This window comes from Lontra canadensis, unplaced genomic scaffold, assembly GCF_010015895.1.
Source record: "Lontra canadensis isolate GAN:19392208 unplaced genomic scaffold, GSC_riverotter_1.0 scaffold240, whole genome shotgun sequence".
Lineage (NCBI taxonomy): Eukaryota > Metazoa > Chordata > Mammalia > Carnivora > Mustelidae > Lontra > Lontra canadensis.
This window is the reverse complement of record NW_022631234.1, coordinates 136,717-163,794: the sequence shown is the minus strand read 5'-3', so window position 1 is coordinate 163,794 and position 27,078 is coordinate 136,717. Positions and strand designations below refer to the sequence as shown.

The following is a 27,078-nucleotide window of genomic DNA, read 5'->3' as shown; positions in this document are numbered from 1 at the left end:
CAACAAACACATGTATGGGGCACATGTGGGGATGAGCAGGTAGGTGAAGGCCCCACTGAGGAATATAACATTAGGCAAGATTGCATTGGTAACCAGTTTGAGGGGTGAGAGAAAGAGAGAGAGAGAGAGTGAGAGAGAGAAACATTCAGTGGCTTGTGAGAAGGCCTGAGGCTGGGGAAGCTCCATGAACTGGAGAAATTCACCCAGGCCAGTGAGCACCCAACTGGGTAAGTAATGGATGATGTCAGAGACAAAGACAGGACCTGAGAGCTATAGATGAGAGGGGGATCCCTATAGATAAGAGGGGGAAGCCTTTCATCTCATTAGCAGGGGGGTCCCTCGAAGGGATGAGGTGACCTGACATAAGCTGACTTGAAAGGATCATGACCTTGGAGTGAAAATGAACAGGAGTAAATTCCTGATTGCTTAGTTCCCTAGGAGAGGATGAGGAAAGGGGAGAGAATAGGAAATAACTGCTAATGTGTACAGGAATTGATTTTGTTGTGATGAAAATGTTGTAAACCTAAGTTGAGATAATGGTTGTATAAGCCTTGGAATATATCAAATCTGTGATGTTGGTGAAAGCACACTCTATGGGCCTTCATTTAAAAAAAAAAAAAAGAAAGAAAGAAAAGAAAATGAGCTTGAGGAGGTAAGGCTGGAGGTGGTAGGGAAACTCATCAGGATGCAGGGACCCCCAGTTTGGACCAGGGAGGACATAAGTGTGCTGTAGGTAGGTGCTGGCAGTGAATATGAATTTGAGAAACTCTTGAACTTTCTAGTATGTTGGAAGTAGACTAAGAATGTGGAGCATCAGGAATGTGCTTCAAGTTTCTGGCAGACATAACTGGGTGAAGCCAGGTGTCCTTTACTGAGATGAGGAAGTGCAGCAAGGGAGTGGCTGGAGAAGAAGCTCTAGTGCTCCATGGTTTTCCTTCAGAGGCCATAGAATCCACATTTCCTGGTGCAGACTGTGACCTGATAGGGAGCAGCTGAATGGTACATCCTGGCCATGTGTGATAGTAAAGTATTAAGCAGCCACACAGCACTGTGCATTTACTTCTGCTGGGACAGTTTCCTGAAGGATCCTGATGCCCAATACTAAATTGTTGCCAGGTTGTGGGATGATGTGGGTGGTCTCCTGGTGAAGAAGAGCAAAGCAGCTACACTGGTGATTCCACAAAGGCTCTTGCACCTAAGATACACCCACAGACATGGTGTCATCTTAGTAGTGAACAGTTAGGTGACCAGAAGAGTAGTAGTTGTTCAATAAATTGTTGCTAAATCTGTGTCTCTGTGTGTCCTCTTGCAGAGTGGGTCAGTGTACCTGTACTTGTCCTGTTTCTGTGGCTCTGATCATGCTGTTTCCTTCCGGATAACTAGGGTGCACCATCCAGTGGGGAGGGCAGAGTCTGCTGGGATTGTGTTTTGTAAGCTTTCGCTTTCAAATGGTGGAAAGGGTCGCTACAGGGCATATTCTGCAATCTGGAAGTGCTTAGTGCCCCAGGTCCCTGTTTCAGGAGAGACCCCTGCAACTTGTGCCAGGCTCTCCTTCTCCACTTACCTGGGAACCACTACCTCTCAGACAAGAGAAGCCAGCATCACCTGTATTGGTCTTGGAAGCAGGGTGTGGGGCTCAGAGCAGCAAACTGCTGAGGCAATCTGAGAGCAGACTTGGGTTCAACTGAGATCTTGCACTGTTGAGTTAGAGATGCTTATGAAGTCCCGTAGTTCTATTTTTAATTTTTTGAGGAATTGGCACACTATTTTCCCAAGTGACTTCTCCAACTTGCATTCCCACCAACAGTGTCAGAGGGCTCCCCTTTCTCCATATCCTCTCCAAGATTTGTTGTTTCCTGCCTTGTTAATCTTTGCCATTCTAACTGATATAAGGTAGTATCTCAATGTGTTATTTTTTAAAAGATTTTATTTATTTACTTAATAGAGAGAGAGAGAGAGATCACAGGTAGGCAGAGCAGCAGGCAGTGGGGGGGTGGAGAGAAGCAGGCTCCCCGCTGAGCAGAAAGCCTGACGGAGGGCTCGATCCCAGCACCCTGAGATCATGAACTGAGCTGAAGTTAGAGGCTTAACCCAGTGAGCCACCCAGGCACCCCTCAGTGTCGTTTTGATATTTATTTCCCTGATGGCTAGTGATGTTGAACATTTTTTCTTGTGTCTGTTAGCCATTTGGAGCAGTATTTGGCTACTCTTAACTGGGTTTGCTCATACATCTTTGGTCATGTTGGGGAAATATAATTAAAAGGAAATCTCTGAGAAATCTCCGAGAAATCTCCTTCACACAGATAGTGGGAAAGAAAACCCTTTTATTATAGAATTAGATTTACCAAAATGTGATGTGTATCATAGGCAATCTTTGAAGAGATGCAAAGACAAAGAAAATCACTCTTTTCCATAGCCATGCAGACACAGCTCATTACACATATGTTCTCAGGATAGATGGTTACTAGCTCTCCAGTAAGTGGACATGACAGCACCATCTGTCACAAACAGTTCACCCTAGATTTACATAGTAATAGGGTGACCATCTATGTTAGCTAGTTGTCCTCATCCAGAAGAAAAACAAAGTCTCCCATTTTTATAACAGGAAGTGGTTTTACATGAGGATCCTGGTGCCCACTGACGTAAGGTCCTTACCCTGGCACAGGAAGGAGGAAAGAGGGGTATTGTCTTCCTTGAGTGAGCCTTTCAAAGAGAAGTTTCCCAGATCTTTGAGAAAGACATTCCTGGATCACAAAGCTGGCAAAAGGCCTATCTGTGTTTTTCAGTGGACTTATGTACATTTCAAAGAGGTGAAAAAGCACCCACAGTCACAAGTTTTCTCAATAAATGGTGAAAAAAAAAAAAAAAGGAAGGGACTTTCTTCCTTTATTTTCAGCAGGGACAATTAAGCCTCTTTGCCTTAATTTTTATTTGTCCTGACAGTGGACATTGACTGAGTTTGCTCACATGGGTGTTGTTTAGCTGGATCTTGGCTGGTCTAGGACAACTTAGCTAGGAAGGCAGTGCTAGCCTGAGCATGTCCTTTTCATGGGAGAGGGCAAGGCAAATGGCAAAAGCAGTTTCCAACCACTGCTGGAGTCATATTACCTGAACTCTCCAGTGGCTGAGTCAAGTCACCTGATGGAGCCTAGAAGCAGTGTGTGAAGGCACTAACAGTATGTGGCCGAGCGTGAGCTGGATGTAAGGAAGGCTGAAGGTTTGGAATGTTTTCATCATCAGGCTATCAAAGATGGGACCAAGTATGAACCTGTTCAGGATTTGAGTTTGAAGCATCTGTGAGGAATTCAGGCAGAAGTAACCCTCAGGGATGTGGATATTAGGGAGGATGCTCAGGAGATAGTTAGATTTTTTGAAGGTGAAGGGATGTACCAAGTGGCAGTGTGTGTGCAGATGACCTGGAGAGTGTGTGAGCTGAGAAGAGCAGAGAAGGATGGAATCTGAGAGCAAATTCCTCCTTCTGTCACTCAGGACAATGGACTTCCCATCCTCATGTATGGGGAGAAAAGCCCTGCCTTCTTTACCTACCATAGGTCCCCATGCTCCTTCTGTTTGTTTTCTGTGGTAGGACCCCTGCTTTGCTCCCTGCCGTGGTCACTCCCCATTGGAGCCCCCAGAGTGCAATGCTGCCCCTGGAGGTATGCACAGGAAGGCTTTGCTTGCATCCCTGGGCTCTGGGAGACCTCCCTGTACTGTCTAGCTTCTCACTTGCAGGTATGGGCTCTGCCCCTCCTGTGCACCCACAGGGCCAGAGGAGGACGCGGTCCAAGTGGTGTGTAAGGATCAGGATGGTTCCCAAAGCCCCAGGTGCGGTGGAGAGCCCTCAGTGGAGAGAAGTTCCTGACATTCTCTGAGACCCATGCCCAAAATGCTCTTCAGTGTGGAGGTATGCACTGGTGGTGACACGTAGCTCTTCAGAGAATGTGACCTACTCCCTTCTTAACTCAATCCTGAGTCAAGAGAAAGCAATGGCCATTTTAATCCCAGGTCCATTCTGTTTCCCTCTCCCTGTAGGGCCATAGAGAGAGACTGGGAGTCCCTGGGTGTGCTGGGTGGACTCTTCTGGGCTGTGCCCCTGACTGTGTGTTTGGCCAGACACAGAGGACTTCTTTCCCTGGAATTCTCCCTGGATGTCAGCTTTCATGGTGATCCTGACCTTGCTGATATTCTTACTCTTTGGGACTGCCTACTACACCAAGGGAGAACAAACTGCTAAGTGCCAGGAGATGAAGGAATGGGAGAAACTCCATAGGGAAAAGGACGAGAACCAGTGGGCAAAGGAGGAGGCACTGAAAGCCAGAGGTAAGGCAGGGAAGTGGCTACGGTCTGCGAGTGTGACAGCCAGTGCAGAGGAAAAGTGGAGAGAGGACCCTTGCGCTGGAGCAAGTGGCTGAGGAGGTCTAGAGATGTGGAGGCTCAATGGATCTGGAGCTATAACTTCTAGGATACTGACATGTGCATTTGTGGATTTGTCAGGTGAAATCTTTGTGGTTCTTAGAGATGGGGGTTCATGCTCATTTCTTGCTCTCTTTCAGATGAACTCCAAGCAGATCTCAGTAAGTTCTGCTTTTTCTCTAGAAGTTTCTGTGTCTTATTTGAAGGAGACCTTCTGGTTCTTAGCTCACCTGTTTCCTGTGTTGCCTTTCAGACTGGAGGAAATCTGTTTACCTGACTCGTGAGTGACTGTCCAGGTGTCCTTGGGTCTTTTGTTCCACCTAAGTCAAGGTGTCCCTTCTCCTTGTTTCAGGCAGAAACATGTGGACCCTTCTCTGGGGCAGAAGCAGAAGCTGGTGGGAGGAAGAACCCCGTTTCATGAGCTTTCTCCAATCTAGGCCACTGTTTCCCACCCAGTTCTTGGGAACCTGGGGGTGATGGTGGTTCCTGGAGTCTGTCATGCATCTTGGGGTTATTCCAATGCTGACCTGCGTGCCATAATGCTAGCTCTTTAGCCTTCAGTGCAACTAGTTCTGTCAGCACTTGGAATCCAAAAGCCAGCTTCTCTGAGATTTCAGGAAAAGAACTATGTAAGTTAATGGGGTCACTAAGATTAGGAGTGTGACCTTAGCTCCATAATACCAACCAGGGAGAATGTGTTTTCTCCAGTTCCTGGATGTTGTGATCACAAAGTGATGGGTAGAGGACTGGACAGACTATGTGTGAGAATGTGGTGGAATGAGATGTCAATGTCCCCAGATAGTGATTGTGTTATCTGACAAGGATTGGCCATTGTTACTCTAGAGTTCACCTCACATCCCTGCCTGAAATTCTCTCTCCTTTTGGGTTATTTCTCAAAGATCTCTGTGTTCAACATCATCAGGTGTAGTAATGATGTTTTTATAATTATGGAATTTTATATATTTTATCCCTGTAATTTTTTAATACAGTGCAGGAGGTCATTTCCTTTCCAGCCTCTCCCCACTCTGCTATTAGTGTCACCTGTAGACCAGAAGGAAGGCAAGGGTCAGTAGATGAATGCTAAGCAGTCTTGTTCTGACTGAGGTCTCATCAGGGTGTGTTCCTTTCAGTCTGGAGGAAGGCACATCTGTGTGCAGGTAAGCTACTCAGTTTCCCATTACCTTATCTCTCCAGGCTCAACTCAGCCACCTTCTATGTCACAGACCCTACACCAGGATGGGGTTGGTGTCCATGATCCCCTTGTCACTTTTGTCCTCTTTCTCTTAAGACTGCAAGGAGTGTCTTTGGGAACACAGATCTGCCTCCATTCTGACCCATTCTCTACTGCAGGTCACTGTTAGGATTACCAACACCCTCTGAACCCACTGCTCAATTCATACGTTTAATTGGTACATTGACAACAGAGAGGTCATTTATAAGGAGAGTCTGGAACAGGACAGTGACTTTATAAATCATAAACAGTTGTATGTAGAGGATTTCAGAAATCAAGCTTACCTGCTTAGGACTCAGGTCTTCCTAGGTGGATTCTTGGTTCTGAATCCCGTTTCCCCTGAAATTCCTACTTATTTTTGTCTCTGGTTTTGATTTTCCTGTTTCTTGCTAGACCTCTGGCATGTTGGTCTTTACTTTCCTTCCTCATGCTCTGACTCCCTGTCACAACTGGGTTTCTTCCTTTAAGCCTCCTTAGGTAGTTGAGGAATTAAATACTTTAGAGCAGGTGATCTGAATCTGAGATGCAGAGCCACCAGGATATTTATGGATTCCTGGGGGTGGGGTCTGTGAACCACCTGCAATTATATACAATATCTTTTGTATATTGTCGTGTAAGAAGAGCAGTAACTTATATATGTTATAATCATATTACATTATTAAGTATATACTATATATTAAATATTTAACATTAGGATACATGATATGTATGTGATTTGAAAAACAGCTACTGATAATTGGTCACAACAATTATCTTTCCTTTTAGGAGAATATTGCTCTTACCTGATAGGCTTAACGTGGTTGGATTTATTGGAGGCAAAGTGTGAAGATGCAAAAGGAGAAAACTAGAAGAGTTAAAATTCTTTCCTAGGCAAAAGTGGCGTTCAAATCAGGAAAGAAAAAATGTGTTAGGAAAAGAGGAGGAGTGGAGAAGGAAAGTTGAGAGCCTGAGATTCCTTTGTGGAGATTATGGGCAGATAAGAGTGGTAGAAGTGAGACCCCAAATCACAGCTGTGTTGGTTTGAGTGGGCAGTATACAAGAGGGTGTGCAAGTTATTTGCATGTATGAAAAGTAATAAACTTCTGACACCTGTTTGAGAGATTTCTGAGACGACTTATACTTGTTTTAAGCTGTTTGAAAGTAATCATGTAACCAGATTTGCCTGTGATAATGAGATCTTCTTGATTTTCCAGTGGTGTGGAGACAGGAGTGTGGTCTGGGGATCCTAAAGCAATGACAAGTTATCCAGAGGTTCCTTTAGTACTGGGGTAGATTAAGAATCTGGGCCCTTTGAACCTCTGTAATATGTGCTTTTTCTTTTTGGCTGTTTCTATTTATGATCAGGGATATAAACTGTGAGAGCAGAGAAGGGGAAGCCAGAGGTAAAGGAAACCAGGGGTCCAGATGTGTGAGGCTCCTTGAGAGCCTTGCTGATTCTTGGGATGTATGTGAAAAATGATGATCAAATATCATATTTAGCATTTCCCCTTCTCTGCTGAATTGATGTGCATGATTTAATTAATTAATTAATTTAAAAATATTTTCCCCATGAAGCATACTAATAAAATATTTTTATTATGTTGTTAGTCATCATACAGTACATCATTAGTTAAGTGTTCCATGATTCGTTATTTGCATTTAACATGCAGTGCTCGTCACAGCACATCCCATCCTTAATACCTATCACCAGGCTAACCCATCCTCCCACCCCCATCCTTCTGAAATCCTCAGATGGTTTCTTGGAGTCCATAGTCTCTCATCGTTTGTTTCCCTCTCTTATTCCCTCCCCTTCAGTTTTCCCTTCCTTCCCCAAATGTCTTCCATGCTATTTCTTATGTTACACATATGAGTGAAACCATATGATCTTTGACTGCTTGACTTATATCACTTAGCATAATCCCCTCCAGTTCCATCCAGGTCAGTGCAGATGGTGGGTATTCATCCTTTCTGATGGCTGAATAATATTCCATTGTATATATGAACCACATCTTCTTTATATATTCATCTGTTGAAGGACATCTCGGCTCCTTCCACGGTTTGGCTTTTTTTTTTTTTTAATTAAATAAAAGATTTTAGAGGCCCCTGGGTGGCTCAGTTTCTTGAGCAGCTGCCTTTGGCTCAGGTCATGACCCCAGGGTCCTTGGACGGAGCCTCACATTGGACTCCCTGCTCAGTGGGGACACTGCTTTTCCCTCTCCTGCCTGCTCTTTCTGTCTCTCACTATCTTTGTCTCTCTCTCAAGTAAATAAAATCTTATAAAGAAGATTTTATTTATTTATTTATTTATTTATTTATTTAGAGCCATTGGAGTGGGTGTGGGGTTGAAAATCTCAAGCAGATTCCATGCTGAATCTGGAGGCTGATAGGGGGGCTGGATCCAACTACTCTGAGATTATGACCTGAGCCTAAATCAGGAGCCAGATGCTAAACTGACAGTTGCAGGTGCCATTGTTTTAAAGTATGTGGTTTTTTTTTTTATTATTTTGTTTTAAAGTATGCCTTGTGTACTTGTATTTTGATCTCCCCCATTCTTTTCAAGAAAACCTAGCTTTCATGATGGATATGTGGCTAAGGATTGAGAAAACATAATTTGAGTGGAATCTGGGCATAGATTCTTCTTTTCAGGTTGTTATATAGCCTCTCAGTGGTGTTAAGCTTTAAGGCTTGGCTTTTATGGGAAGGGTGTAGCATGATGGCCGTGTTATGTGTGTGTGAGTGTGTGTGTGTGTGTGTGTGTGTGTGTGTGTGTGTGTGAGAGAGAGAGAGAGAGAGAGAGAGAGAAATGCATTAGGGATTGTTCCCAAAAGATATTTCCCTGTAACTCCTGCATCAGTATATTTCAGAAGACTAGATACAGACCCCAGTGTGTTCAGACTTCTCAAAGCCTTAACAGGAAACATGTGGTTCTTTTGTAGATTGGCGGAAGGAGAAGTTCCTGCCTTGTGAGTTACTTTGAGTTCTTTCTGGGTCCTCCTACTGCTGCTCCAGGGTGGTTTACCTCACCTCAGCTTGCTGTGACACAGATGTTGGCCCCATCAGATGTGGTGGGTGCAGATGGGGTGGTGAAAGTCATGTAGGTGGGTTGGTGGGTGTGGATGATTTCAGATGCTAAAGAGATACCCTTCAGTGTTGGAGTCTAGTCTTGTCCTCCCGGATCAGTCTTTAGTTACTTCTCCTGGTTGGTGGGGTGTGTGCTTGAGTCATAAGATTCTAATCTCAGGAGGCGTAACCCTGCCTACATGCATCTAGGTGTCTGGTGGTGGGGGTGTTTGATGTGTGCCTTGTTATAGGGCAAGGGGAGACCTCATATGATTGGCAATTCTCTCTGCAGTGTCTGTCACTCTGGATCCAGGGTCTGCAGATCCAAACCTTGCTGTTTCTGATGAAAAGTCTTGTGTGACTTGGAAGGATACAACTAAGGACCAGAAAAACACTGTAGCAACTTAGGTCAGGAGGGCATCAATCAGGGCTCTGTTACTGCATGATGGAGATAAGGAATGAAGACAGAAGTGAGTGGGTGCTGGGGGTCTGTAGGAGAGATGTGGAAGGAAAGGCTGGTACTAGGAATCCCCAGAAAAGGGCTTCTGGGTTGTGGGGATGTATGCAAATATACTCTGTTCCTCCCTGATCATTCAGAACTCCTTGTGCCAATTCCCCACAGGGTAGGGGTATTCCTGGACCTGAAGGAAGGCGATGTCTCATTCTACAGCATGACTGATGGTTCCCACATTTTCTCCTTCCCTCTAGCTTCCTCCTCTGGGACTCTGTTTCCATACTTCAAGCTGAGGTCAGGAGATGTGTCCCTGACCATCTGCTCTGGGATGGGTGGGTCTGTGCAGACCCCTGTAACCGTTAACAACCCACCTTGTTCTTCAGAGGAGCCTGTGAGCCTCTCAGAGCAGGGGATCAGTTCAGGCTGTGGTGTTGATGGTGCTCTCCCAGGGGCTGAATCCCCACTGCTCCCCTGCGGGTGTAAAGCTATGTCCCCATAGGGCCCCAACAGGGTTCCAGATTCCTCATGGTGGCTCCTCCTAGAGCTGCAGAATCCCTGAGGTTATAGGCTCTGAAGTTAGTCCTGGAAGACCTGGCATCTTGCCCTTCTCTTCTGGGTGTAGACTGCTGGGGTGTGGTTATAAGAATACTCAGTTCATGCCTATGTTCAGGTATCAAAGATAAATGTTGACTGTTTGAGTGTATATGGGATAGATTGAATTTTGCTACTGGAAGTCATGTTTCTTTTGGTCATGAAAATTATTTCATGGAATCTTTGTATTGTTTTGGTATGAAAGGAGATGAGGTCTGAATTACTCTGAAGAATTAAATGGTGTTTATTTTATGTAGTTTGTGTTTTGTGCAGATAAACCCAGAGGCTATGAGTGAGTCACCAGCTTTATTTTAGGAAATGTGTAGTCTGACTAGAGATGTTGTCTATCTAAACATTTCTGAAGAAATGTATGGTTGATGGACTTTAAGAGGAGTGGAGTGTAATATTCTATTGTATATCTTTCCTATTCTGGGATGGAGGAGACATATTTATCTTTTTTTTTTTTTTTTAAGAGATCATGAGTCAGGGGAGGAGCAGAGAGCGAGGGAGAGGTAGGTGCCCCCTGCACAGGAAGCCCAATGTGGGGCTCGATCCCAGGACCCTGGAATCATGACCTGAGTCGAAGGCAGACGCCCAACCAACTGAGCCACTCAGGCGCCCCGAGAGCTACTTATCTTAATGAACCTTAGTAAATATCTGTTATTTGTGAAATACTACTGCTGCATTACTCAGGGAAGGGAAGATGAGAATTTGGGTTTCCTTGTGAGTCAACAGCAGTTGGAGAGAACAGAACTGCTACCAGAATAAAGAGGTAAATGAAGATGAGTGTTCTCAGAGCCTGGATGAATTGTTGAAAGTTTTGACCATGAGCACAGTTCCAGGATCTATGTACGGCTTCTCAGTACTTCTAGTCAATTGTAAAGGTGGATGGAACCCACAGGAAACACAAGGAAGCCAGACTCTTGAGGACTCAGACCTTCAGGAATGAATGTATGTCTACTTCCAAGGTACAGAACTCTGACCTGCTGTGTTTCTGGGAGAGATGAGAATACACAGAATCGGAAGTGGAAGAAGGAAGTCACAGATCTCAGTTCCTGCCTGTAACCAAAAGTAGGACAAGGACTGTGGTAGTTTTGTATATTTTTTGTTTCTTGTCATGTCATTTGTATTAATTATGTATTTTCTTTCTTCCTTCTTCTAACCAGTGTGATTTTATGCAAGTTGTCCATGGTAATATTTCAAATATAATCTCTAGGTAACAGAATAGTAAAATGATTGTGGCTGGACTGAAGAAACTAAATATAACTGTTCAATTCAATGCTTGGGACTGCCTGTCTTTTCCATTTTGGGGAATGAGTGAAAAGTTTTTCACTTGTAGGTGTAGCCATGTAGATGGGTGAAAATGTGAAGTTGTTTTGTTGTTACATGGAAGTTCCATTATGAGTAAAATGGTGTATGGGGAAGCTGAGCATCTAGAGGTGTGAAATCTGCCGATTACCAGTTCTTTGCCTTTTGATTCAAATCTACCCTCTATGAGCACTTCTTGTTGATACTGGATGTCATAAACGTTTCATTTCTGCTATGTGGCACACTTGGCACAGCCTTTGTCAGTCAGTGCACTGTTGGGTTTGGCTGGCAAACCACGAGACAGCGAATGAAAAGATTACTTCAGACACCTTCCTAGAAGAAAGGAGAAGCCTGGGGACCAGACACTTTAGTGGCAAAAGGCCTCGTGTCACTCTTTGTCCCCACTTTCATTGGGGTCACATCAATACACCAAGCGTAAGCACAAAGCAAGGAGGAAAGTGTAGCCTTAATGGTCAGGACAGTAATATGTGGTGCAGCGTGTGGTAAGGGCAAGGAGGCCAGGAGTTCATGAAATACATGAGCACCACATGTGCCTGTTTCTCCTCGAAATTTAAACCTTTACTCCCTAGATGAGAACCTTGAGCCAAAGTAAGAATCTGGCCATTTTCAGACAAGAATCTTCAAAGGAGGCCAGCGTTCTGGGCATTCCTCCTTTGTTTTTCAGTTGGTTTCATCCATGGAGGACTATACAAGTCAGATTTTGGCTGTCTCAGCACTGTGAATTCCTAGAGGGCACCAGAGGGAATACAGCGAGACATAGCTGGGGGAAAAGCTTTCTTCTTTTGCTGTGTTTTCAAAGAGATTTTATTAATTTACTTGTCAGAGACAGAGAGAGTGAGCAAGCATAAGCTGGGGGAGTGGCAGGCAGAGGGAAAAGCAGGCTCCCCACTGAGCAAGGAGCCCCATGTGGGATTTGCTTCCAGGACTCTGGGAGCATGACCTGAGCCGAAGTCAGATGCTTAACCTACTGAGCCAACCAGACGTCCCACTCTCAATGTTTTCATCCCTTGATCTTACGATGCTACTGCCAGTGGCCTGGAGAGACCTAGTCTCTCTCACCTTTAGGTAAATGGGTATGGTATTGTAGTAGGCTACAATTGTACAGTGTAGCAGTTCTAGAAGGCTGCCTCCCAGGGAATCTTGCCAGTTCTCTAGTGAGAGTTTTCCTGCCCAGCAGCCTTGGTCTGCGGCATGTTGGTGAACTTCTTGCCCTACCTGAGGACCCCAGTTCCACCTTCTCCAATAAACAGAGCGTCAAACTAATTCTCTCAAATGTCTTCTGTTTTTAGAGGTAGCATCTGCTTCCTGTATCTCCTACTTTTGGTTTCCTTAAAGCTTTCTTTTACTTCTTTCATAGTTAAAAAATTTGTTTAATAATTCTTTATATCACATTTTCCATGTTAAAATGAGTGATGTGGTTTCTGCCTCCTGACTGGACACTGAGTGATACAAACATCTAAACTGAACTGTATCTTGGAGGATACAGCACTGCTCAAGTACATGGGAAAGGGTAGTATAGGAATTTTCAAGTTTATCAAAATGTTTACCCCCAACAATAAAGTCACAAATATACTCTTTGGAATCTTTGTATACATTTTAAATACTCTGTATGTTAATATATTATCTGACATGTTCATCTCCTCCTTCAGTATACCTTGTGGTTTTATGACACTGGATTACTTTTAGATGGTCTATGGGTATATTTCCTTTGAAATGGAGAATAAAGGAAGATATAGATATGATACAAATTATCCAAACAAAAAAGAGGAAATCTTTTGATACTAGTGGACCAGCTGCCCTTGTAATTCCAGAAAGAAGGGTTAAAACCATCATTCTTGGGAGGAGTGAGGTGAGTATAAGGACCTATTTAGAAACTGTCCCTGCTCCCCTTCCTCCAGGGGATTTACTTGGAAACAAGTCCCAGAAACCAGCTCCAGGTAACAAAGCCCAGATACAAGGGTGGGTCAGGCTAGGTGGAGAATTCAATCAGTGGGGGGGGGATGCATACTGTCTCCCTGGTTACCAAGGAGTATGGGCCCCACCCTTTGGGAGCCTAGCCTTTGGGTGCCAATCCCAATCAAGGTGTAATAGGCTGGGTCAAATGTCTACTAGGGTAAATTGTAACTCAATTGGTCACCTAGCATCACTGTGGAGTTTCCTGTGTGTGTTACAATCTCATTGGCCACCTGTGCGTGGCCAGGCCCGACCGCATGGCCTTTGCCCTTAAAAGCTAGTCTGTGAAACAGAGAAGGGTCGCCCTCTCTTGTAAGAGGTGCAGCCCTGAAAGTTCGGTTAGATTCTTGATGGTTGGCGTGAAATAAACCTTTGCTTGACCTTCGCTTTGTATCAGTCTCGCTCCTTTAATCACAGACCCATTAATGGGGCAAAACAGTCAGCATCATGGCAGAATGAGTCTTTCCATTTGTCTCCCCCTTTCTGTTTACAACTAGTAGGATTCCAAAACCCAGCAAACGTTCCTCTGCACAGCACACCAGACACCAAAGAGATCCATCCATGTTTACATCTGAAGGAGTGTGGATTGGGCCTCATGGAGACCAGAGCCCAGGCAGCTTGGTGGGGCCTGTTACCCTAGCTTCTACAGTGGTGGTAAGGCTTACCTGTGACTCCTGTGGCCAAAAGGTGGGGGTGGACAGGAGTGAATGAAAGGCTACTTGGCCCTTTGGGCTGTGGCGGGAGGACCTCATAGCTATGAAGCCACAGAGCAGGGTCCCTTGAGGTAGGACATCTGTGACCAGGAGGGGACAGTGGGGGGAAGGAAAAGGCAAGGGAAGGAGGCAGAGAAGAAGAAACACTTAATGCACTCTCTCCCCCAGAGTTCAGCAAGAGAACTCGAACTCCATGGGACTCCCGCCCGAACTTGAGGATCTTCCTCCTGGAGTGTGGGGCACACCCTAAGCCCAGGGGCTTAGTACATGCTGTCACTACTCGGTTGCCAGCCCCCTACTTGTGTTTTTTCCCCCCCTTGGTTTTCTTTTTATTTTTTTATTTTTTATTTCTTTTCAGCGTAACAGAATTCATTGTTTTTGCACCACACCCAGTGCTCCATGCAATACGTGCCCTCCTTAATACCCACCACCCGGTTCCCCCAACCTCCCGCCCCCCACCCTTCAAAACCCTCAGATTGTTTTTCAGAGACTACTTGTGTTTTATATTGAGCCTCCTCTAAACTGCCAGGACTGCACTAGGAAGAGAAACCAAACACTTGTGCTCTTCTGCCACCTGCTGTAATACTAAAGAAGGGCCTCTAACTGCCCATCTATGAACTGTTAGAATTCAAGTTAATAAATCTTGACCTACATGAAAAAGGTGTTGGCTACTTCAAATGATCTGGTGGAGGAAAATCTCTTGAAGGACCATGAAAAATTATGGTGATATGATCTTGCTAAAAGAAAATGACAGTTCTCCCACCACCAAACCTAAATTAAACATTGTTTTATTGGATGTCTGTAATAAGTGGGTTTAATCCTTTCCTCCAACTGGCACATTATGAAATCAAACTTCATTTTACCATAGCCCATGTTTTATGGAATGTTTTCTGGAACTGCTCAAAAGGACTTGAAGCAACTAAACATAAGATGTATTATATGGCTGTGAAACTAGAAAGTATAATATTAATCCTACTTCCATCAGGATAATTTATTTTGAGCAAGAAAAATCATTCATGGACAATGAACAGTGTTTGTGGATAAAGCAGCAGGAATTTGAGCCTGCTGAGCAGGGGGAGGGCAGTGAAGCCTGCTGTTTTTGGTGTTCTTCCTGTAGCGTCTTCAGGTGTCCCACCATCGTCCTTCAGGAAAACCTTCCCTGTGCTTTGTCATTCCTTCCTCTCCCCTCCTAACATGGGATCCAGGGGCTGCATTCAGGGGAGATAAGCTTTCTGGCCCAATCATGCTGGGCCATGTCTGAGTCCAAGGTCCCCTTCCTGCTCCTCTTTCACCCTGAGTTTTGTGGAGCTGGGGCTGGGCTGGGCTTGAGGAATGGGGTGTATGAGGGTGCGGGGAGCAGTGTCCCTGCAGCTCCAGCCCTCCCTCCTCCAGGAAGGTCCTGGATGAAAGCTTACTAGATGGCAGGACTGTTATCTTTCTTCATCTCTGCATGTGTGAGAAGGAAGTGTCATAAGTACACCTTGTGTAAACCAGTTCCTGGCACTTAGTAAGTACTCAATAAAATTTGGATTTCTTCCCTCTGACTTTTTGCAAAATTCCACTATGTTCTCGGGCCTTAAGGAATCTCCCCATTGGGCACTGGAAGGTGGACTTGGAGGATGATATTGGCCCTTGTCTGTTTTGTTTCACTTGAGATGGATTTTCCCAGTATTTCTGAATCTAAGTGGATATTGGCAGAATAGACCTTTGGAGATGATAACGTGGGATGTATTCAGGTATATATAGAAGCCCCGGACTTGCCCAGAGTTTAATATCTCAGACCAGACATCTGGGTGGAAACTAATCACTCCCAAGCACCAACGGGCCCATCAGTCCTTGCTTCATGAAAACAGATAGACTGGATCATTCAGAACAATTGAGAGTGAACACAGGCTGCGAGAGGCTTTGCTGGGTGCGTGGTTGTGGAACTCTGAGACATTGGTTTCCTCACCCATAGAATGAAGACAATAATGACAACAACCTGACAGAAGTGAGGCCAGGGAGGCTCTAGCCCAAACTGGTGTCTTAACACAAGTCGCTTAACACATGAACACCCGAGCACTGGGCGGGCTTGAGGGAGCAAACAAGGTGGTTGAGTCTGACGTTTTTCTAGCCCAGTGCCGCATATATGTTTGGGGTAGGAAGAACAAAAGAGCGGGGAAGTTGGTGCAGTTGTTGCATCCACCTAGCGGCTGACTTGTTTAGGTCAGAGTTAAGTCTTCCTGTTTCTCAGTGGACTGAAGTGTTTTCCAAATTGGACAGAGAAGCCAACGTGCTGCTGAGGTGACTTCTCCGCACATGAGCTCAGGCACAGTTTCCTGAGTGTTTGCTGTGTGCTGGACACGTGAGCAGGGCACACAGTGCCTCCCTTTGTGGATGCCATGGACATTCCACAGGAGATCACAAGTCAGGGCTGTGGACAAGAACAGGGCACCACTAAACCCCAACAAGCACGTGTATGGCGCTCAGATGAGGATGAGCAGGTTGGCGAAGGCCCCTCTGAGGGAGGTCACTTTAGGTGAGACTGGAATGGTGAGCAGTTTGGGGGACGAGGGAGAACAGGAACATCCAGGGGCTTTTGAGAAGACTCGAAGCTGGGAAAGCTCCATGAACTGGAGGAACGCTGCCAGGCCAGGCGGGAGCACTGGGAGCAGTGGAATGAGGTCAGAGAGGAAGCTGGGGCCCAGGAGCCATAGATAAGAGGTTTAGCAGGAGGATCCCTGGAAGGGGTGAAGCAGAGCTGATATAAGATGATTTGAGAGGTTATAACCTTGGATGGAAAATGAACTTGAGAGGGTGAGGCTAGAGGTGGGCAGGGGATGCCCATGGAAAACGGGGACACCATGTCTGGGTGAGGGGGGTACTGAGATGGGTGTGGAGCTAGAAGGTAGCCATGGATATGGACTAGAGAAAAGTCTTGAACTTTCTGGTGCACTGGAAACAGACTGGGTGGGAAAGTGGCATGTGTGGTGGAATGACCCTCCAGTTTCTGTCAGACATAAGTGGGTGATCCCAGGTGTCCTTTACTGAGATGGGGAACTGCAGGAAGGGAGGGGCTGGAAAGGAAGCCCTAATGCCCCATGGTTTTCTATCAGAGACCACGGAATCCGCCTTTACTGGTGCACACTATGGCCTGGCGGGGAGGGGCTGAATGGTCCACCCAGGCCTTGTGTGATAGTAAAGTATTAAGAAGGCACAGGGTGCTGTCCATTCAGCTGGGGCAGGGCCAGTGTCCTGGAGCTGGTTCTGGAAGATTCTGTGATGCTCAGGCTTAACCCATCTGTTGGGATGCTATTGGGAGCACCTGGGTCATCTCCTGGTGAAGAAAAGCAAAGCAGCTGCACTGGGGCATTTCAAAGGCTCCTGCCACATAGCATTCACCAGCTGACAGGATTCACCAACCAATAAAATATTTTTGGTAGTGAAAGAAAGTACAAGGAGCCCCAAGCATAGGGCTTTTTTAATCTTGGCTGTGCCACACACACTCCCTGCTTCTGGGCTAAAAGCTAACCAACCTGGAGAGTAGCAGTTGTTCAACAAAGGATTACAGAGTCTGTGTCTCTGTGTCCCCCAGCAGAGTGGGTCAGTGTATCTGTACCTGCCCTGTTTCTGTGGCTCTGATCATGCTGTTTCCTTCCTGATAACTAGGGTGCACTGTCCAGTGGGGAGGGCAGAGTCTGCTAGGGTTGTGTTTTGTAAGCTTTCACTTTCAAATGGTGGAAGGAGTCAGCGCAGGATTCTTCTGTCTGAGAGTGCTGAGTTGAGACCTCTGCAACCTGTGCCAGGCTGTGCTTCTCCGCTCTCCAGGAACCAGCTGCCTCTCAGACAAGAGGAACCTGTGGCACCAATGTTGGATCTGGAGCAGGCTTTGGGGTGAACCACATGTGCAGTCTCTGAGAGCAGATTTGGGGCTGGCTGATGTTTAACAGTACCGACTTAGAGATGCTCCAGAAGCCCCAGGTTTTCAAGCAGGTGAGTGGGTTCTGAAGACACTTGCTGTAAAGAAGAGGAAAATGGAGCAGTTGGCTGGGAGGAGGTCGCCAAGATCGTGGTGGGGCTGGAGGGCTGGTGTTGGATAATAATGAGGCTCTGAGAGGACCCAGGACAACTACAGTGGGGGATGCATTTCATCATTTACATAATGACATTTCTGTAGCATTCCTAAGAACAGGCGCTGTTCTAATGTGCACTGATTCTCCATACATAAATTGATAGGATAATTCTTATACCGTGGGATCAGGTCTCATTACTCTCTCCATATTGCAGATAGGACCTGGGGCAGAGCAGGACAGGAAACTTGCCTCAGACAAGGGGAGATGGAGAGGAGAAGGGAGTTGAGGGAAATTGGAGGGGGAGATGAACCATGAGAGACTATGGACTCTGAAAAACAATCTGAGGGTTTTGAAGGGGCAGGGGTGGGAGGTTGGGGGATCCAGGTGGTGGGTATTGGAGAGGGCACGGATTGCATGGAGCACTGTGTGTGGTGCAAAAATAATGAATACTGTTAGGCTGAAAAAATAAAAAATTAATTAAAAAAAGGAGGGGAGGAGTCAAGATGGCAGAGAAGTAGCAGGCTGAGACTACTTCAGGTTGCGGGAGATCAGCTAGATAGCTTATCTAAAGATTGCAAACACCTACAAATCCAACGGGAGATCGAAGAGAAGAAGAACAGCAATTCTAGAAACAGAAAATCAACCACTTTCTGAAAGGTAGGACTGGCGGAGAAGTGAATCCAAAGCGACGGGAAGATAGACCCCGGGGGGAGGGGCCGGCTCCCGGCAAGTGGCAGAGCAACCGGGCACAAAATCAGGACTTTTAAAAGTCTGTTCCGCTGAGGACATCGCTACAGAGGCTTAACCGGGGTGAAACCCACGCGGGGTCAGCGTGGCCTCAGGTCCCGCAGGGTCACAGAAGGATCGGGGTGTCTGAGGGTCGCAGAGCTTGCAGGTATTAGAACGGGGAAGCCGGCTACAGAGACAGAGCCGAGGAGTGAGCTCACAGCTCGGGCTTACCTTGAACCGGTCGCAGGCTCGGTGAGCTCGGAGCATGGCCAGAGGCCAGGCAGACGGGAGTAATTGGGCGCTGTTCTCTGAGGGCGCACTGAGGAGTGGGACCCCGAGCTCTCGGCTCCTTCGGGCTGGAGACTGGGAGGCCGCCATCTTCATTCCCGTCCTCCGGAACTCTACGGAAAGCGCTCAGGGAACAAAAGCTCCTGAAAGCAAACCCGAGCGGATTACTCAGCCCGGCCCCTGGTAAGGGCGGTGCAACTCCGCCTGGGGCAAAGACACTTGAGAATCACTACAACAGGCCCCTCCCCCAGAAGATCAACAAGAAACCCAGCCAGGACCAAGTTCACTTACGAGGAGTGCAGTTTCAATACCAAGGAGAGCCGCGGAATTCCAGAGGAGGAGAAAGCAAAGCACGGAACTCATGGCTTTCTCCCCATGATTCTTTAGCCTTGCAGTTAATTTAATTTTTTTTTTCTTTTTCAATTTTTTTTCTCTTCTTCTGCTAATTTTTTTTAACTTTTACCCTTTTCTTTTTTAACGCTTTTTAACTAGTTTATCTAATATATATATATATATATATATTTTCCTTTTTATATTTTTTTCATTATTGGTTTTCTTTTTTTATTTGTTTCTTTTTTCTTTTATCTTTTTTTTTTCTTTCTGAACTTCTTTTTATCCCCTTCCCCCGCCCCTCACGATTTGGGATCTCTTCTGATTTGGCTAAAACATATTTTCCTGGGGTTGTTGCCACCCTTTTAGTATTTTACTTACTCCTTCATATACTCTTATCTGGACAAAATGACAAGGCGGAAAAGTTCACCACAAAAAAAAGAACAAGAGGCAGTGCTGAAGGCTAGGGACCTAATCAATACAGACATTGGTAATATGTCAGATCTAGAGTTCAGAATGACGATTCTCAAGGTTCTAGCTGGGCTCGAAAAAGGCATGGAAGATATTAGAGAAACCCTCTCGGGAGATATAAAAGCCCTTTCTGGAGAAATAAAAGAACTAAAATCTAATCAAGTTGAAATAAAAAAGCTATTAATGAGGTGCAATAAAAAATGGAGGCTCTCACTGCTAGGATAAATGAGGCAGAAGAAAGAATTAGCAATATAGAAGACCAAATGACAGAGAATAAAGAAACTGAGCAAAAGAGGGACAAACAGCTACTGGACCACAAGGGGAGAATTCAAGAGATAAGTGACACCATAAGACGAAACAACATTAGAATAATTGGGATTCCAGAAGAAGAAGAAAGAGAGAGGGGAGCAGAAGGTATATTGGAGAGAATTATTGGAGAGAATTTCCCCAATATGGCAAAGGGAACAAGCATCAAAATCCAGGAGGTTCAGAGAACCCCCCCTCAAAATCAATAAGAATAGGTCCACACCCCCTCACCTAATAGTAAAATTTACAAGTCTTAGTGATAAAGAGAAAATCCTGAAAGCAGCCCGGGAGAAGAAGTCTGTAACATACAATGGTAAAAATATTAGATTGGCAGTAGATTTATCCACAGAGACCTGGCAGGCCAGAAAGAGCTGGCACGATATATTCAGAGTACTAAATGAGAAAAACATGCAGCCAAGAATACTATATCCAGCTAGGCTATCATTGAAAATAGAAGGAGAGATTAAAAGCTTCCAGGACAAACAAAAACTGAAAGAATTTGCAAACACCAAGCCAGCTCTACAGGAAATATTGAAAGGGGTCCTCTAAGCAAAGAGAGAGCCTAAAAGTAGTAGATCAGAAAGGAACAGAAACAATATACAATAACAGTCACCTTACAGGCAATACAATGGCACTAAATTCATATCTCTCAATAGTTACCCTGAATGTTAATGGGCTAAATGCCCCAATCAAAAGACACAGGGTATCCGAATGGATAAAAAAACAAAACCCATCTATATGTTGCCTACAAGAAACTCATTTTAAACCCGAAGACACCTTCAGATTTAAAGTGAGGGGGTGGAAAAGAATTTACCATGCTAATGGACATCAGAAGAAAGCATGAGTGGCAATCCTTATATCAGATCAATTAGATTTTAAACCAAAGACTATAATAAGAGATGAGGAAGGACACTATATCATACTCAAAGGATCTGTCCAACAAGAAGATCTAACAATTGTAAATATCTATGCCCCTAACGTGGGAGCAGCCAACTATATAAACCAATTAATAACAAAATCAAAGAAACACATCGACAATAATACAACAATAGTAGGGGACTTTAACACTCCCCTCACTGAAATGGACAGATCATCCAAGCAAAAGATCAACAAGGAAATAAAGGCCTTAAATGACACACTGGACCAGATGGACATCACAGATATATTCAGAACATTTCATCCCAAAGCAACAGAATACACATTCTTCTCTAGTGCACATGGAACATTCTCCAGAATAGATCACATCCTTGGTTCTAAATCAGGTCTCAACTGGTATCAAAAGATTGGGATCATTCCCTGCATATTTTCAGACCACAATGCTCTGAAGCTAGAACTCAATCACAAGAGGAAATTTGAAAGAACCCAAATACATGGCGACTAAACAGCATCCTTCTAAAGAATGAATGGGTCAACCAGGAAATTAAAGAAGAATTGAAAAAATTCATGGAAACAAATGATAATGAAAATACAACGGTTCAAAATCTGTGGGACACAGCAAAGGCAGTCCTGAGAGGAAAATATATAGCGGTACAAGCCTTTCTCAAGAAACAAGAAAGGTCTCAGGTACACAACCTAACCCTACACCTAAAGGAGCTGGAGAAAGAACAAGAAAGAAACCCTAAACCCAGCAGGAGAAGAGAAATCATAAAGATCAGAGCAGAAATCAATGAAATAGAAACCAAAAAAACAATAGAACAAATCTACGAATCTAGGAGCTGGTTCTTTGAAAGAATTAATAAGATTGATAAACCCCTGGCCAGACTTACTAAAAAGAAAAGAGAAAGGACCCAAATAAATAAAATCATGAATGAAAGTGGAGAGATCACAACTAACACCAAAGAAATACAGACAATTATAAGAACATATTATGAGCAACTCTATGCCAACAAATTTGACAATCTGGAAGAAATGGATGCATTCCTAGAGACATATAAACTACCACAACTGAACCAGGAAGAAATAGAAAGCCTGAACAGACCCATAACCAGTAAGGAGATTGAAACAGTCATCAAAAATCTCCAAACAAACAAAAGCCCAGGGCCAGATGGCTTCCCGGGGGAATTCTACCAAACATTTAAAGAAGAACTAATTCCTATTCTCCTGAGACTGTTCCAAAAAATAGAAATGGAAGGAAAACTTCCAAACTCATTTGATGAGGCCAGCATCACCTTGATCCCCAAACCAGACAAGGATCCCATCAAAAAAGAGAACTACAGACCAATATCCTTGATGAACACAGATGCAAAAATTCTCACCAAAATACTAGCCAATAGGATTCAACAGTACATTAAAAGGATTATTCACCATGACCAAGTGGGATTTATTCCAGGGCTGCAAGGTTGGTTCAACATCCGCAAATCAATCAATGTGATAAAACACATTAATAAAAGAAAGAACAAGAACCATATGATACTCTCCATAGATGCTGAAAAAGCATTTGACAAAGTACAGCATCCCTTCCTGATCAAAACTCTTCAAAGTGTAGGGATAGAGGGCACATACCTCAATATTATCAAAGCCATCTATGAAAAACCCATCACAAATATCATTCTCAATGGAGAAAAACTGAAAGCTTTTCTGCTAAGGTCAGGAACACGGCAGGGATGTCCGTTATCACCACTGCTATTCAACATAGTACTAGAAGTCCTAGCCTCAGCAATCAGACAACAAAAAGAAATTAAAGGCATCCAAATCGGCAAAGAAGAAGTCAAACTATCACTCTTCACAGATGATATGATACTATATGTGGAAAACCCAAAAGACTCCACTCCAAAACTGCTAGAACTTGTACAGGAATTCAGTAAAGTGTCAGGATATAAAATCAATGCACAGAAATCAGTCGCATTTCTCTACACCAACAACAAGACAGAAGAAAGAGAAATTAAGGAGTCCATCCCATTTGCAATTGCACCCAAAACTATAAGATACCTAGGAATAAACCTAACCAAAGAGACTAAGAATCTATACACAGAAAACTGTAAAGTACTCATGAAAGAAATTGAGGAAGACACAAAGAAATGGAAAAATGTTCCATGCTCCTGGATTGGAAGAACAAATATTGTGAAAATGTCTATGCTACCTAAAGCAATCTACACATTTAATGCAATTCCTATCAAAGTACCATCCATTTTTTTCAAAGAAATGGAACAAATAATCCTAAAATTTATATGGAACCAGAAAAGACCGCGAATAGCCAAAGGAATATTGAAAAAGAAAGCCAAAGTTGGTGGCATCACAATTCCGGACTTCAAGCTCTATTACAAAGCTGCCATCATCAAGACAGCATGGTACTGGCACAACACAGACGCATAGATCAATGGAACAGAATAGAGAGCCCAGAAATAGACCCTCAACTCTATGGTCAACTAATCTTCGACAAAGCTGGAAAGAATGTCCAATGGAAAAAAGACAGCCTCTTCAATAAATGGTGTTGGGAAAATTGGATAGCCACATGCAGAAAAATGAAATTGGATCATTTCCTTACACCACACACGAAAATAGACTCAAAATGGATGAAGGACCTCAATGTGAGAAAGGAATCCATCAAAATCCTTGAGGAGAACACAGGCAGCAACCTCTTTGACCTCAGCCGCAGCAACATGTTCCTAGGAACATCGCCAAAGGCAAGAGAAGCAAGGGCAAAAATGAACTATTGGGATTTTATCAAGATCAAAAGCTTTTGCACAGCAAAGGAAACAGTTCACAAAACCAAAAGACAACTGACAGAATGGGAGAAGATATTTGCAAACAACATATCAGATAAAGGGGTAGTGTCCAGAATCTATAAAGAACTTAGCAAACTCAACACCCAAAGAACAAATAATCCAATCAAGAAATGGGCAGAAGACATGAACAGACATTTCTGCAAAGAAGACATCCAGATGGCCAACAGACACATGAAAAAGTGCTCCATATCACTCGGCATCAGGGAAATACAAATCAAAACCACAATGAGATATCACCTCACACCAGTCAGAATGGCTAAAATTAACAAGTCCGGAAATGACAGATGCTGGCGAGGATGCGGAGAAAGGGGAACCCTCCTATACTGCTGGTGGGAATACAAGCTGGTGCAACCACTCTGGAAAACAACATGGAGGTTCCTCAAAATGTTGAAAATAGAACTACCCTATGACCCAGCAATTGCACTACTGGGTATTTACCCTAAAGATACAAACGTAGTGTTCCGAAGGGGCACGTGCACCCAAATGTTTATAGAAACAATGTCTACAATAGCCAAACTATGGAAAGAACCTAGATGTCCATCCACAGATGAATGGATAAAGAAGAAGTGGTATATATACACAATGGAGTACTATGCAGCCATCAAAAGAAATGAAATCTTGCCATTTGTGACGACGTGGATGGAACTAGAGGGTATTGTGTTTAGCGAAATAAGTCAATCAGAGAAAGACAACTATCATATGGTCTCCCTGATATGAGGAAGTAGAGATGCAACATGGGGGGTTAAGGGGCTAGGAGAAGAATAAATGAAACAAGATGGGATTGGGAGGGAGACAAAGCATAAGTGACTCTTAATCTCACAAAACAAACTGAGGGTTGCTAGTGGGAGGGGGGTTGGGAGAGTGGGGTGGGGTTATGGACATTGGGGAGGGTATGTGCTATGGTGAGTGCTGTGAAGTGTGTAAACCTGGAGATTCACAGACCTGTACCCCTGGGGATAAAAATATATTATATGTTTATGTTTAAAAAAAATTAAAATTAAAAAAATTTAAAAAATTAAATGTCTATACTGCCTAGAGCAATCTATACTTTCAATGCCATCCTAATAAAAATTCCACTAGCATTTTTCAAAGAGCTGGAACAAACAATCCTAAAATTTGTATGGATCCAGAAGAGACCCCGAATTGCTAAGGAAATGTTGAAAAAGAAAAACAAAAGTGGGGGCATCATGTTGCCTGATTTCAAGCTTTACTACAAAGTTGTGGTCACCAAAACAGCATGGTACTGGCACAGAAGCAGACACATAGACTGGTGGAACAGAGTAGAGAGCCCAGATATGGACTCACAACTCTATGATTGACTAATCTTTGAGAAAACAGGAAAAAATACCCAGTGGAAAAGGGACAGTCTCTTCAATAAATGGTGCTGGGAAAATTGGACAGCTATGTGTAGAAGAATGAAACTTGACCATTCCCTTACACATACACAAAGACAAACTCAAAATGGATAAAAGACCTCAACATGAAGCAGGAATCTGTCAAAATCCTAGAGGAGAACATAGGCAGTAATCTCTTTGACATTGGCCACAGCAACTTCTTTCAAGACATATCTCCAAAGGCATAGGAAACAAAAGCAAAAATGACCTTTTGGGATTTCATCAAGATCAAAAGCTCTGCACAACAAAGGAATGTCAACAAAATAAAGAGACAACCCAAGGAGTGGGAGAGATATTTGCAGATGACACTCCAGACAAAAGGCTGGTATCCAAGATCTATAAAGAACTCCTAAAACTCAACACACACAAAACATAATCACATCAAAAAATGGGTAGAAGATATAAACAGACATTTCTTCAAAGAAGACATACAAATGCCAACAGACACATGAAAAAAATTTTCATCATCATTAGCCATCAGGGAGATTCAAATCAAAACCACATTCGGATACTACCTTACACCAGTTAGAATGGCCAAAATTAACAAAACAGGAAACAAAAAGTGTTGGAGAATATGTGGAGAAAGGGGAACCCTCTGACACTGTTGGTAGGAATGCAAGTTGGTGCAGCCACTTTGGAAAACAGTGTGGAGATTCCTTAAGAAATTAAAAATAGAGCTTCCCTATGACCGTACAATTGCACTACTGGGTATTTACCCCAAAGATACAGATGTAGTGAAAAGAAGGGCCATCTGTACCCCAATGTTCATAACAGTAATGACCATGGTCACTAAACTGTGGAGAGAGCCAAGATGCCCTTCAACAGATGAATGGATAAAGAAGATGTGGCCCATATACACAATGGCATATTATGCCTCCATCAGAAAGGATGAATATCCAACTTTTGTATCAACATGGACAGGACTGGAAGAGATTATGCTGAGTGAAATAAGTCAAGTAGAGAGAATCAGTTATCATATGGTTTCACTTACTTGTGGGGCATAAGGAATAACATGGAGAACATTGGGAGTTAGAGAGGAGAAGTGAGTTGGGGGAAATCGGACGGGGAGATGAAACATGAGAGTCTGTGGAGTCTGAGAAACAAACTGAGGGTTTTGGAGAGGAGAATGGGGGTTTAGGTGACCCTGCTGTTATATTGTATTATGGAGGGCATGTGGAACACTGGGTGTGGTGCATAAACAATGCATCTTGGAACACTGAAAAAATTTTTTTAATTTAAAAAAATCATTATATGTTGAAAAATGTTAACATTTTGGATATATTGGGTTAAATAAAATACTAAATTTTTTAAAAATCTAATGATTTACTTACTATATGGAAACTAACATAACATAATTAAAAAGGGCAGCTAACTACATGAACACTGGGTGTTATATGCAACTGATGACTTATTGAACTCTACATCTGCAATTATGTTAGCTAATTGAATTTAAATAAAAAAATGAAACTGGAAAAATGAAGAGAAAAAGAAGAAGCCAAACAGAGCCTAGTTTAGCTAAATTCACTTAATTCCCAAGTTAAATAAATAGCTATCTACCACTGAGAGCTCTGTACTGTGTGTTACACAGCATCAGGACAATTGGGAAATAACATATAATTATCAATATTTCTACTACAGTTAAACAATTGGCAAAAGAGAAACCCTAGGATTCTCTGTAGTCCCCTCTTCCCCCTTCACCTATCGCCAAATCTACTGACTCATTTGTGTCTAGTTTCCAAACCTCTCTGAAGCCAAATATCTCCCACCCCAGAGCCCCCACATGAAGTCAGACAGCCAACCTTCCTCTGTGTAACTACATTCATGCCTTCAGTCTCCTCACCTTTCATCTATCCTCCCTCACACTGTCAAAGCAAACCACCCACCCTACACCACTCTGTTTAAAATTTCTTCACCTCTACATTCAAACTCTGTTACATAGCACAAAAAGCCTTCTATACTCTCACATCTGCCTCTCCCCCACTAAACAGCTGTCCATTTCTCCCCAGTTTCCATTCCTGCACTCCCCAGGGAACACACACTCCAGTCCCAGGACTGTATGG

The 27,078-nt window shown here is 43.8% G+C and overlaps 1 pseudogene; it reads left to right on the top strand.

Moving 5' to 3' along the window:
• The first annotated feature begins 3,641 nt into the window (after nucleotides 1-3,641).
• On the top strand, nucleotides 3,642-9,636 carry LOC116862396 (annotated as a pseudogene).
• The last annotated feature ends 17,442 nt before the right edge of the window (nucleotides 9,637-27,078 follow it).